Source organism: Dermacentor variabilis, chromosome 8 (genome assembly GCF_050947875.1).
Source record: "Dermacentor variabilis isolate Ectoservices chromosome 8, ASM5094787v1, whole genome shotgun sequence".
Classification (NCBI taxonomy): Eukaryota; Metazoa; Arthropoda; class Arachnida; order Ixodida; family Ixodidae; genus Dermacentor; species Dermacentor variabilis.
The window spans coordinates 32,378,934-32,393,736 of NC_134575.1; the positions used below are offsets into that span (position 1 = coordinate 32,378,934).

At 48.3% G+C, this 14,803-nt stretch overlaps 1 protein-coding gene across 3 annotated transcripts in view; it reads right to left on the reverse strand.

Annotated features, from left to right (window-relative positions):
- mwh (multiple wing hairs) overlaps nt 1-14,803 on the reverse strand; it is a 262,524-nt gene that overhangs the window by 63,418 nt on the left and 184,303 nt on the right. The window lies entirely within an intron of this gene.

Sequence of the window (14,803 nt, forward strand, 5' to 3'; positions counted from 1 at the left end):
ATCGGATCCCGACCACGGCGGCCGCATTTTTTATGGGGACGAAATTGTGAAAACACCTGTGTGCTTAGATTTAGGTGCACGTTAAAGAAACCCAGGTGGTCCGATTTTCCGGAGTCCCCCGCTACGGCGTGCTTCATGATCTAATCGTGGTTTTGGCACGGAAAACCCCATAATTTTTAATAATTTGTGAGTATCACTATATCAAAAACTCTGGAACCTATTTTAAACACTTCGCTCAAGCCGCGAGCTCATCACATTCGTCCACTTCAGGCCGCCTTAGGACATGCACTTCGCGTAACTGCTATGGCTGTTTTCGATGCAGAGTCAGAGGGGTGAAGACTTCGTGGTCCAATACTGTTCCACAGCTTGCCGGTATTCGACAATTTTCACAAAAGCTACGAGGCTCGAAACAAAAAAGGTTTGTTTCCTGCAGCCGGTTAAACTATACCTTTCGCTTAAAAGCAACTGATTTCATTAAAATCTGTTCATTGCGATTGTCTAATGTGAGTGCTTTTGCATGTCGTGTATTGGAATGCGAAAATCGAACTTGCGCCTCCTCTCAACAAGCGTGATCCAGATATTTGCACAGAAATAGACTGATCGCCCGTACACATGCATGCGGTGATTTTTTTTTCTTTACTTTTTTTTTTCTCGGAAAATTCGACTGCTGGACGTGCGGCCGGAAGTTGTAGGAGTGCCACAGTGCTCGATAGTGCGAAGCCGTTTATAGCGAAGCCGTTTATGGTGCGAAGCCGTTTATAGCGAAGCTGTTTATAGAGCGAAGCCGTTTATAGCGAAGCCGTTTATGGTGCGAAGCCGTTTATAGCGAAGCTGTTTATAGAGCGAAGCCGTTTATAGCGAAGCCGTTTATAGTGCGAAGCCGTTTATAGCGAAGCCGTTTATAGTGCGAAGCCGTTTATAGCGAAGCTTTTTACCACCTTTTCCGAGACGCGCACGTAAAGTGTACTCGGCGCTTTCCGGATCATCACGGATATCTACACTGTCAATCGCTATACAGAGCGTTGGCGCCGTGGCCACACACACACACACACACACACACACACACACACACACACACACACACACACACACACACACACACACACACACACACACACACACACACACACACACACACACACACACACACACGCGCGCGCGTAATGTCCCCACGCCGTCTGCCAAGAAACCGCGAACGGCCGCTAAAAGCGCCCGCTGTCGTAGACGTCGTTCCATGAGCGTATGCGCTCGTGGTTCGTAGGGTCGGGCGAAATGACCGGTCATTACGCGAGAATCGATAATCTCTGTCGGGCCGCGTACGGCCCGTTCGCAAACAGGAAGGCGTTCGACGTTTTACTTAGGCTCTCACGCCCTCAACGCCTCCGCGGCCCCCTGACCAGTCTGTCCTTTATCGGATAATGCAATCTGTGAGAGAGTTCTTGCGCGTAGATTCCATGAATATGAAATGAATTTGGCGAAACTCTCGTACACACGTTCTATACGCGTGCTGTATATACACTGCCTATACCTGTACTACACCTGTGCCTATACCTACCTATACTACACTATACCTACCTATACCTACACTACCTATACTACCTATACCCTACCTATACTACCTATACTATCTATACCCTACCTATACTACCTATACACTACCTATACTCTACCTGTTAGCATAAACCCGGCGAGGCATACGTCAAGAGTTCGATGGGCGACCGCCTGGTCAAGTAAAATCGCTATTAGCAGTGAAGCTGGCCAACGACTACAGACGCGGTTCATTCGTTCAGTCCTGCTTATTCATTTTCGCATCCCTGTCTGTGTGTTTTCTCGCGCGACAATGACGGTACTTCGGCAACTATATCAGGGCGGATAGCTGGACAACTTGGTAAAGTGACATACTTCGAGACAGCGCGAAGAAACGCATTTATATATATATATATATATATATATATATATATATATATATATATATATATACGGAATGATGGTTTTTGAGTTTACCAGGATTTTTTAAGATCGTCTCTTGCAGATAACATAATTCCAGCCCTTGAGCTGGAATATCCAGAGAGGCGGACGCTACTAGCATAAGAAATCGAAAGCACCTATCCAACTAATTAACAAAATTTCGCTAATTAGCTTCCCAAATATTTACTTTACCGCACATATTGCAATATGCTTGTTGTAGCCGGTGAGATTGCAAGGCGTATCCACTTAGAAGGAATTTCCAGAATGACGGCAGTTTAGGAATATGCGCCACCAAACTCGCCGTAAAAATGCACTGTTGTTCCACTTTTACTTTCTTTTGAACGAAACGCTTATTTGAGAACTGAAGCACTAAAGTAACTGGAACACCCATGCAATTCGTCCCACACTTTGGCAAATAAATGCATCGAAGCTGGTGCCACGCTGGAGATTCATTTCAAGTGGGTAAGTCTTGCAAGCTCACCGGCTATTATTCGTAAATTGCAATATGTGCGCGCGAAGTCATTAATTATCAAATTAATTAGACATTCTTGTTAATTAATTACATATGTGTTTCCATTCCCTGTGCCAGTAACGTCCGCCTCTTCAGATAATCCAGCTCAAGGACAAGAACTATGTTATCTGCCACAGCCGACTTAAAAAATAAGAATTGCGGCACACTTAGAAATGATCACCCGATGTATAACCGACTGGAACGCAATATATAACAGCGAAAAAATTTAAGAACAGCGGGCGTGTTCTAAGCATAGAATAGGGGACACATGCGTAAGCCAAGCTTCCGCTACATTGGCTGACACAGACTTTCTTTCGTTCTTTCTTTCTTTAAACACGCCACACGGGGGTATTACATAACTATGATTATTTGATAACTATGACTGTGATTATTTGCTTAGGACACGTACGCCATCACCCTACATGAGATCAAAGCTTTTTGTTTTCGCTTTCCTGGACTTTTCTTTAGTTTTTCTTTTTTTTTTTTTTTTTCACAGCGAAGCTGTATGGCTAGGATTCCATGTCCTTTTCGTGCCGGTAAACAAACCTGTGTGACCAAAAACTACCATCGTCAGCAATGGCTCACGCTACTGCTCGCGCATTCGTCGCTGTCGTCTTCTTCCACAGTGGCACCATGCCAGCGTTCCCATACTGCCCCTCACCTCTGCGAAGGCGCTGACGGCATTGGTCCAACAGCCAGTCGGTGCGGTGATTTCGGACTCAATTTATTTGCCTCGATATATCGCGAAATGAAAACACGAATGAACATAACGAATGTATCACACTAACGAACGCGTATGTATAAAAACAATGTGTGCGCATACCTTTCGTCGCGATGACCACCGATCAAGACAATAAATGTGATCGTGCCTTAGTTAAAAATGCTGTGTCACCTCTTTGTCGTCTGCAACACGGCTTCGCTGGTCCTCTACCTTCACAGAGTGGAATTGCTCGTGTTTTTTTTTTTTTGTCCGGCAAGTAAGGCATTGACAATTAGGCACGCCGTATAGTAGAAGGCTGCGGAATAACATTCACCACCTGCGGTTCCTTAACGCGCACTCAAAAGCTCGGAAAGGCAGCACTTTCACACACTGGCCCCAACGAAAATGCGTTTGCCGCCACCGAGAACGCACCTCGTAGCAAGTTCTGGGCACAATCACGGCACAGGCAATGAGCAACAAGGCCTTATTTCTCATTATGACCCGAGGGGTGTTACGTGAATAAGCCGGAAGAGGGCGAGCGAGGAAAGCTTGAACACACATTGTTGCCCGTTTATTAACATGCAAGCCTTTCGTAAAACACGTAGGACGGTAAACGATTGCGCCGTCGATGCGCTCCGAAGGGCACGACGACGGCACAATGCAAACGCTTGCACGTAACAGGCCTTCGGAGCCTGTGTGGTCAGGACCGCGAAAAAAAAAAAAAAAAACAAAGGCCGTGGCCGGCCCCCGACAGCTGGCAGCTTTAGCGAGAACGGAAATGAAGCATTGCATAAGAAAGCGCCACCCCCCCCCCCCCCTCAACCCAGAGGTACCCGCGTGTACACACTTTACCCGTCGTCGGCAAAAAGACCACGCCGAATGGCATCCCACGCACGAGGCGTTCGTAAATATAGAGTATAAATGCGGGCACGTTCGATTTGGCAAGCGCGCCTCGCTCGTGCCTTATAGGAAAATCGCGGCCTTCGCCACGGCGTCCGCAGAACGGCATTCGATTGAGCCAAGTGCGGACACTTCGCGTGTATAGCTGACGTGAGCATCCGAGCAAGTGCGCGTCGATTAAAAACGTACACCAGGAACCGAGCCCGCGGGTTCCAAGTCCACCGAGCGCAGGGTCACGTGTTGGGCCGACATTAATTTCTTTAGGGAGAAACGGGGGGGTTTTGAAGAAACAAACGAAACGGTGGGTTTACCGAGACTTTGTCTCGCAAAAGCCAATTTCCTTCCTCGGTCCACATGGGCGCTCGACCGTCTGGGCTAACGAGGAGGCCAGCTGACGGCTAGCGCGGGAACGAATTATGGCCCACAGCTTGACAAGTGGGTGGATGCGATCGACAGGGAGCCAACGACAAAACCCTCAGCCTGGTCTATGTAGTGTACGAAGTGTGGCCCGGGCCAATATCGCTTCGATACTGACTGACGATACTGCCCGGCTGACGAGGACGCGTTCTTTTGTCGGGGCGCTTGCGATACCACGTCAGACATCCGTCGTTCGACCACGCGCTCTAGTGGTCACTTCGATTCAACCATCTTAATTTCCTGTGGGCATATCTTGCCTTTCTTAATTGCCGGGTGGACGACAATTTTTCTTTTCTTCCTCTTAATTTGCCGAGGATGTACCAGTCAGTGCACGTTTATTCGCTAGTTAACGCCATTGTACCCAAACGCAGTTCCACATCGAGTAAAAGTGGAACAAATCGCTCACGTTCATCATCTGGCCATCGAGAATACATCTGCGCCAGAAGGAGATAGGGATATGTTATTTGAGTTAATACTTAACTGGTGTAATAATTAGTGGATAATTTTGTCGAACAATCTGCTGCTAGAAACTTCACTTCTGCACAAGATGGCTAGATAGACAGACAGACAGACAGACAGACAGACAGACAGACAGACAGACAGACAGACAGACAGACAGACAGACAGACAGACAGACAGATAGATAGATAGATAGATAGATAGATAGATAGATAGATAGATAGATAGATAGATAGATAGATAGATAGATAGATAGATAGATAGATAGATACGCTAAAAACGAGTAGGAAAAAAACAAAACGCCAGTCGCATCACAACTGCAGCCGGTCGCCAGCACACGGCAACACAGACTCCTGTATTTACTTTCGTCCCAATAAAATACAAGGCGAACGCAGCATGCGCATGCTAAGGCAACGAGCGAATGAATTTCCAACGAATACCAGCACGAACAAACCGCGAATGTGTCCGCGATCTTATCGCTCGCATATCGAGTGAGAAAATGGCGAAAAAAGAAAAGGAAAAAAAAAAAGAAAGAAGAGAGAAGAACCGCTCGCCGTTCAGCGCCCGGTGAAGTCTATATAGACCGACTCGATTGCGCGCGCATATCTCGAAAGACGATCTAAACCACAGCTCTCAGGCTCTCTCTCCTCTCTCGCCTCTGCAGTTATAACACGCACGGTATTTTTTTTCTTTTTTTTTTTGCGCGAATGCAAAACTGCGCGCGCGCACCTGGCGGATGATCTGCGGTTTCGGCGGTCTCGCGCAGGAGTGGGGGTGGGGGGGGGGGGGGGGGGCTCACGGCCGATCGAGGCTTGCGATCCCACGCGCGGCAATTTCCGCGGTTTCCCCCATCCGGAAGGCTCCCACGTTCAGGCGCTCAACGCCGATCGCGATAAGGTGGTGTGCGATTACGGCTAACATAAACGACGCGTCCGTATGTATGTGTATACGTGCCCATAGGTGCGAAGGCGAGCTCTGCGACGGCGAGCTCCGGGCGAGCGATAAGGAAACTGTGATTTACGCGCCTACGGCGCGTGGTGTGGGGTGTATAAATTGCCGTCCTTGGGTCGGTGGCCCTCGCGGTAAATTGGTCTGTTTCATTATGTTCCTCTATTTGTTGGTTCTTTTTGCCTTTAATTCGTCGATACAGTTCTTCCCACCCGTGGTGGTTTTACTTTAGCGCGGAATTGGCAGTCCGCGGTCCAAGCGGTCGTAACGCGGAGTGGGCGTTGTGGTCGAATCGGCAACGTCACAGCAAAGACAGGAACGGGACAACGGCGCTTTTCCGCGTCGCGCTGAAACGCCCCTCTCCCGGCGACAGGCGTTATTCATGCGTCCATGAGTGCACGTCCTTTGTGTGTGCGGGCGTGTGTGTGTGTGTGTGTGTGTGTGTGTGTGTGTGTGTGTGTGTGTGTGTGTGTGCGCGCGCGCGCGCGCTCGAGGCTACGCGCGCCTTCCTGAATTAGAACGGCAGTGGTCTTGCGCTGCGATCAGAGAACGATGCAGCCACCGTTTGCGCCGGTATACCATGCTTATTGGACTCTAAGCAATCATTCCTCTTTGTTTTAACGCGACAGCGTTAAGGAGCTCGTGTCGCAGAAAAGCCGGTGTCGTCGGCGTTGGTGTCGGCGTCCGCGGCGTTGGCCGTGAGCGATAAATCACGGCAGGCACTTTTTTTTTCCTTTGGTGCCCATATCGTGACCCAAATGGGGGATTGTGCTCACTCGGATTCGAGGTAGATCTAAGAACACACACACACACACACACACACACAAACACACACACACACACACGTTCACGCCACGTTCATGCCAGGCTTCATTTAGATCAAGCCAATCGTGGTCTTCAGGTTACGATGCATTTCCGAATACGGGGGTTAATACCTTCAAGCCTCCACATTCCTCCGAACTTCTCCACTGTTTCAATTATCCCACGTTATATATGGAAACACAGGGGTTTTCATGCGGATCCTTATATGAGCCTACGAGTGAGATTACTCAACATGGTGGCTGCGGTTCAAGTAGGCTTTTTTCGGTCGACAACAGCAAAAATTTATGCTCACGTCTGCAAATACTCCCTAAGGGGGTACGCATAAAGACGACTCAGTCATTCTTGAGGCGGAATAATTTGCGGAGATGTTCAAGTGTCCTTCAAGGCCAAAGCCCTCAAGTGGCTGATACACCCGATGATCTGGAAAACGCGCGGCGTGCAGTACAGAAAGTCACGTGAGCTCGCCTCGCGCTCTTGCCACTGCTCGCGCGTTCGTCGTCGTCGTCTTCTTCCACAGCTGGCTTCGATGCCGCTCATTATGCCCAAAAAAAAAGGTCAAAGTTAATTAAGATAGAGTTAACTCAGGCACTCGAACCCTCGAGCTTATGTGGAAGTCGAACCCACGACGGTTGATTCTAAGGCGAAGTTAATTACGGCACTGTTGATTAATATAGAGTTAATTAACCCTCTCGTACCAACGATTTTTGGTGGAAGTTGCACTCTCGACCTTTGGTGGAAGTAGAACCCACGACCTTTGGTGTTAATGAAGTCAAACTTAATTAAGGCACAGTTAATCAAGGTAGCGTCCGTTGAGGCACTCGAACCCGCGACCTTTGGCGGGAGAAAACAAGTAATAAGAAGTAACAACGCATTCGAATGAGAATGCCAAGTAATTTAATGAATGTCTCTAAAGTGCGCAGGCTTTCACCTTCATCCTCTTTGGCGAATATATGCTAAACTGTCTGTCAATTTTTCTTCACCTTGACTCGGATTTCGCGCACGTTTGATGGCCCAGCGGTCGGATAAAAGGACGGAAACCAGTCGCAACCGCTAGCCTTCGGTATGATCTTTTTGTTTTTGTTTCTTTGTCTGCTTTTTTGCCTACTTTTGTTGATTGTTCTGCGCCTCTTTCAAAGTGAAGTTAAACCTTAGCTGGGCCCTCCTTCCTTTCCATATAGGCCTCGCATCGCGCGTCGTGTGATTTTGCAGTGCTGGCCGAGGAATGGTTCTATATGTAGAATTACTGAATCAAGCATCGGAGTGATTCTCTGAGATTCTAAATAACTTATTTTCTTTCTGTATATCTACTTTCCCTATAGGCAACGTAGATTTTTGCCACTTTCCCCATAGGGAATGTAGCAAAACAAATCTAGGAGGAAAAGGAGCAAAACAAGTCCAGGCACCCCGTGCCATAACTGTATATGCGTTGGTATGAAAACATACGGGTTTTCACAAAAGGATCTCATATGATCATATAGGATTGTAAACACAGGAGGTGCTGGAAGTACGTTTCTTTTTCGAATATCTATCTATCTATCTATCTATCTATCTATCTATCTATCTATCTATCTATCTATCTATCTATCTATCTATCTATCTATCTACACAGTTTATAAATCTGTCTACCCATTCATCCACCTATTCTGTTTCTATTTTTTTTTCTTATCCATTTCTCGCCCGTCTCCGATTTCTTTCAAGTCTGCTGGCTGCAGCAGAGAGACCGGCCTCACCCCTCCCCTCCCCAACACACCCCCTCCTCGTTCAGATTTCTTCGTTCCGATTTGTTTTCGTTTCACGGCCGACTCGCTTGCCTGCTTTCTCCGAGGCGCCTCCAAAGTGAAGTTAGGCCTACGTCAAGCCGCCCTTTTTTTTTTCACTTCTGCACAGACCAGCAGCTCTCGCCCCGTGCGAATTCGCAGCGCTCGCCCGCCCTGATTCACGGAGAGGAGGCGGCTGCAGATCGAGAGAAAGCACCGGGGGAGCGCCCCCACGAAGAGGTAGAGCGCGGCTGGGTATACGTAATGGGCACGCGTTGCCCCCCCTCGGGGCCACAGCCATCCATCATGGCCGCCACCGCGTTGGCCGCGCCCTCTGGCGGCACAACTCGATCACCGATACAGTGCGATACCCACAAACAGCGGGCAGCCCTCCCGAAAAGTCTGTGCAGTGTTTGCAGTGGAGTGAACACCGAGCGTATCAGGTGTCCCGGGTAAGTTTGCATCGAGAAAGAAGGGGGAAAAAAGAGCAAACGTGTTGCACGAGCCATCTCCGATGGCTATCTCTGGCCAGAGGAGAAAGAAGGTGTGGTGCGCGCTAAATTTAGGCTCAAGTTATTGTCGGGCAATTTAAGGTTTACGTTAACTCGAGCCATAATGTCCTCATGAAGGTAATATAACGATATTTCCTTAGACGCGCGGCTCATCGGCTTAGTGCGTGTCTTCTAGGGTAAATAAATAAATTATGCGGTAATACGTAAAGAGAAAATTTCAGGAAGACGAAAGTTGGCCACCAGTCTACTCGAAAGTTGCACAAAAATGCAAAGAAAGAAAGCAAGAAAGTTAGCCGTGTAGCCGACTGTAACCAACTGTGCGTCGGGGCTGCCTATCTGTAGTTGTGACCTGTCTACTTTCAATGTCGAGCTTATATATATATATATATATATATATATATATATATATATATATATATATATATATATATATATATATATATATATATATATATATCGAATTGTACAAATATTTTCTTAGTTAGCAACCCACAATTTCAATTAGAAGATGTTTGAAAGGTTGCGGCAGATCTCAGTCAAGCATTCGTGGAGAGCCTACTTTTGGAAAGTTCCGAATGGTCCTCCTTCTTAGAGTCTCTAAATGCATAAAAAATCTTTGTGTGTTCATAATCAAAGCAGTTAGGCGACTCATACGAATTTGAATTAGATAAATTTCTGAGGAGCACGAGCAATCATAAACCTCAGAGGCGTAGAATAAACGTTTAGATCGAGCATACAGCTGTAGCGAGATAGATGAGACATCGGACTGCGCACACTTCCTATTGTACCTGCGCCCCTGTTTCCCCTTTTACTGTTGCACCGCGCCGCGTTTAGAAAGTGCATCTTCAGTCGCCAAGCTTGAAACCGTACTCGAGGACCATCAAAGTTCGTTGTCCTTGCACACATGACTTTCATGCCAACGACCGATTCAAAGGCGCTCTTCTGTCGTCTCGAATAAAAGCCCAGCGTACATAATCAGCAGGCAGGCCATGCGTCTCCAAACTTTAGTCGCGCGCGCTTATCCGTCATCTCAAAGAAAACAGATCGGGCTACCGATAAAAGCGCCACCTCGTGTGCGCATTCACATCTCGACGCGCAGCAACGCTAACGGGAAATGACGCGGGAACGCTCTCTGAAAACGAAGCTCGCAAGAAAGGATTACTCACTGCTATGTATATACACTTTAGCTATACAGGTGACTGAGCACTTCCGACTTCATCCTAACGGTGTTTTATTATATCCTTAGGATTATACGTGCAACGTGTTGTACGGTTCAACGCCCCTTCGGGTACATCCAGAGGCTTTCCCCGCGTGCTGCAGCAGAAGGCCGTAACAGCTAGACTGATCGACTCGGTCGCGGTCTCTGGGGATGCCGCAGCTCCGTGGATTAACGGCACTTCGTGCCGGAGGTGCTCCATTCCCGTGAAGCCTTTCTGCCAAGCAGCGCCGCCTCCACGTCCGCCATCATCGTTCTAGCGGTGTTTCTTCACACCGACGGGATCCGTCTGCTATACGCGCGGCGCAAGCAGACGACATAACCGCGCCGGCCGGTTTCCTTCCTTCCGTCGTCTGCCCGCGGCCGCCTCGCCAGTAATCAAGGTTGAGCAACGGGACCGCCACGTGATGCCATCGGTCAAATTGCTGAAATATCGCTTCTATGCATTGTGTTTATTTGGACCCCAGGGCGGAAGGAATTTTAAAGGGCCTTGCTCAACTGCATGCGTATAATACGCAGTCGTTCTTGCTTTCTTGTTTCTCTGTTTGTTTTCGCTGAGGTGATTCGTAATCCGAACGTGCAAAGATTGGCGGTCACAGCACACAGCAGAAGGCAGTTTCTTTTTTAAATGAAGAAGACAGACGAAATAAATTACCGGGTTTCCCTGATGCGTTTTTGTTCATGTCTTTTCCTCCTTCGTCGTGTCCTTCTTTCTTTTTGATTGAATAAAGAAAAACAAGAAGGTGTACGCGTATTTGTGTTTGTGTACACATCAACTAGCAGCGAAGGATCAGTGGATTCGATGGTGTTCTACTGCTGAGCAGCCCAAGGTCTCGGATAGATAGAGGGAGGCTGGCGAAGGGCAGTGCATAAGGGCCTGTGCATTCATATTAAGAGCAAGCTTCGACTGAGCAGGGGTCCTATATACATACATGGGAACCGAGAAATCAGTTTGCTCAGCCTCCACTGGACCGCAATTGGTAAGGTTGTTGCATTTAAATTTAAAAAAGAAGGCATTATCTACCGACTGCAGAAAGCGCATGTTTTATTGGGGCCACCAACGTTTCACAAGAACGTTTGAATACTATGAAATTTAAGAAAAAGTCATACGTCACAATTCTGTAAGCAGCGAAAATACATAAAAATGAACAAAATTGATGTATTGTACATCACTTTCATACATATCGCCAATCTGGGATGTGTACAACATGATATACGCTATTTGCAACCTAGCGAAAAATCACACTACACGCGAGCAGTTTAAATATATACGAGGGAAGACTAGACTGCACAAACACTTTCCAGTCGAACGAAGCCGTCCGAAATACATCTGTTCACTTCTTAATCTTCCTCCTCCCTACGCAAACCGACGACCCTCCCCCCCTTTTACCCCAAATCAGTTTGAAAGTGCGACCATTTGCATACTGATTGAGGGAATCTCTCAAACGCTTTCTGTCGCAGCTATGGCGTTATTTGCGGGCACAACAGGACAATTAAGACAAGGCCGGAAGTGGCATAAGAGCAGCTATATTACACGAGTGGCTTAAGGTTGGGCTCGGAATGCTTTCTGCGGTAACATCGGCGATTAAACAAAAAACGAAACAATGAGATAAAAAAAAGAGCGATGTCCTCGTGGTACTTTGCACCTGTATCCAGCGAGGCGTACGCGCACACGAAACCCGACGAAAGGCGTGTACACCGGAGTACAGGCCTTGCAGCATACATGCATTACTTTACGCAAAAAAAAAAAAAAGAACAGCAGCCATGGTAGCCGCACGTGCCTGTCCGGGTGGTCTTCACCGACTCATCGCGTTCCAGGCATCCATTAGGAAGTAGCAGAGAGAGAGAGAGAGAGAGAGAGAGAGAGAGAGCCAGGGCTTGGGCTTCGTCTCAGCTCATTTGGCGGCCATTCTGCGGCCACGAGAAAGCCTGGCAGCAACTCGCCCGCTGCCCTAACCTCCGTCTCTTATTTCACTGCGTATCTCATTTTTTAGTTCTCTCTTCGTTTTTTTTTTCACGACTGCTGCTCCTTCACTGGTTACTGTAGCTGTCTTTATTTTCTCTCATTCATTCTTTCGTTCTTTTTTTCTTTTTTTCCTTATCTTCATTCTTTCTCTTCTTCTCCCAGTAAGTCCCCCCCTCCCCCTCCTCGACTGGCGCGTGCCCTTAAGTTGGCGTTCATTTTCCCTGAGCGCAGCCTGTCCACGACGCGCTGCGTTTCCTCGTGCGCACCTTGTGAATGCTTGCACCGCGGAAGAGGTACCCAGCTGGATTGGTGTGGAAAGGAGTGCGGGAGAGGAGGTTACATACGTACTGAGCATGCGCCTTCTGCATTGGCTCCAGCGGCGTGCAACTTCCGAGAGCGCCAAGACGTAAGTATTGGAGTGGGAAGGGATGGGGGGAGAGGAGGTTACATACGTACTGAGCATGCGCCTTCTGCATTGGCTCCAGCAGCGTGCAACTTCCGAGAGCGCCAAGACGTAAGTATTGGTGTAGAAAGGGGCGGGGGAGAGGAGGTTACATACGTACTGCGCATGCGCCTTCTGCATTGGCTCCAGCAGCGTGCAACTTCCGAGAGCACCCAGATGTAAGACTCTACACCACTGCATCCCACCAACAGCGTGCGGCGGAACGAAAGCTGCGGGTCGGGGCAGCCATCCAGAATAGAAAGAAGCAGAGGCATTCCTCCATTGTCCGCTGCCGATCGCCCTCGTGCGCGACGCCGAGTGTACCGCGTAGACTGTTTTACTAAAGCCTAGCAGAAGGCTTAGTAGCGCGCACATGGGCCGAGCCGGTCCTCATGCTTCCTCTGAAACAAGCAGCTGGCTCTCGTCGCTAATTGGCTGACCCGAGCTCCAGCGTTCACTGCGTTGCACGGAGTCTGCGAAACGGATTATAGCCTATACCAGGCACCGGGGATACCTGCCGACGACCAACCGCTGCAAACCGCTTTTTCTTTTTCCCTTGTTCTTTCTATTTCTCACAAAACTTGTGTCATTCAATGCAAAACAAGAATGATTGTGCCCATGTCTGTATCGTTCATTTTTGTTTATATATAACTACATGGATCCAAAACTAGCCTGCGGCTAAGGATCGAAACGCTGTCGCATAATAATATTTTACATTGATCCAAATAAAATATCATTATGAAAAAAGAAAGCACTGGGCAAAGCACTAGGCAAACCCTAGCACATGCTTCACTATTGACCGCCCCCTGTTGCGTCGCGCGTTGGAGTGTGTGGAACGTATAAGCAGCGTGATTGGTTATACGAATCTGTCTATATACTTACCCCAAGAGAGAGAGAGAGAGAGAGGAAAGGGGAAAGGCAGGGAGGTTAACCAGAGAAAAAGATCCGGTTGGTTACCCTACACTGGGGAGAGAGGGGAGGGGGAGGTAAAGTGGTAACAAAGTAGAGATAAGGAAAGGAAGGAGCGTAGACACACAATCACAATCGGTCACTGGCACCGAATACTGTCATCGCACAGCACAGTGACACTGGCCACACTATCAACATTTGTTCAGGCTACAGCCGCCTGTCCAATTCTGTCGCCCTCAAAAACCGCAACAGTGCCCTCGTCGCCCTCTGCTGCGATGGCTTGTGATGGCGGTATTTTAAAATAAGTTCCTCTGTGAGAGGTCTTTGGTCAAAGCGCGCTATCGCGGTTGCGAGTGATTGTCTCTCAAGTTCGCCACGGTAGTGTACAGGGTAAGCGTGCGGACGTTTACCACCACCCGTGACGCGTGACTACATTTCCGGAAAAGCTCCTTTGTTCTATCGGAATGTCCTGGCAACGTAGCCAATGGCAGCCTACAGCTGCGACCGCCAGGTGTCGGAGAGGATGCGTTTCGCGAATACGCGCAAGAGTTACCGCGCAGCCGTAATCAGCTACCTCAGACACGCCCCGATACTTAGATGTGTAAGTCATCATCATCATCATCATCATCATCATCATCATCATCATCATCATCGGAAACTTGGGTTGCGCGATGTCGCATGCGCGCAATGTGTATGCGTGTGTCGTTCTTCTCCGCGTATTTTGTCTGACCTATGGTCTTTCAGAATTTGAACAGACGTGTAAGGGAGTCGTCCTTACGTGCACTCAGTCTCACGCATACGTCGTGCGTACGTGTTACATGCAAGCGCGTCGCCTTTGCGTACACGTTTGAACCAGCTACCATCGCGGTATATGGCTGGCGAACTATACTCCCCCGACACCACGAAAGTGGTGCTCGGACATCTTAAATTGTTGACTTTGGCTGACAAGTATGGACTTCCTGTTTTCCCGTGTAGACGAAGCGAGGTCTGGCGCTCAGTGAAGTTGTTCTCTTTCTATTATGCAAAAATAAATCATGGATCATCGCCAACTATACGGCAAACTTACATTCTGCTGAAAAGTCCACATTCGACGTGCTGACAGACCCCTGGCACGGTGTCCTGACTTTATACACTCTTAATAAAAAGCGTACTTGGCATTTGAACTTTCAGAGAGTGCCTGCAGAAGACCGGCTGAACAACAGACCCACTCTTCCGCCTTGCTCTTTTCTCTGCTCTGTATCGAAGGAATGATGGCGAGGCCTACAACACCCAAGCC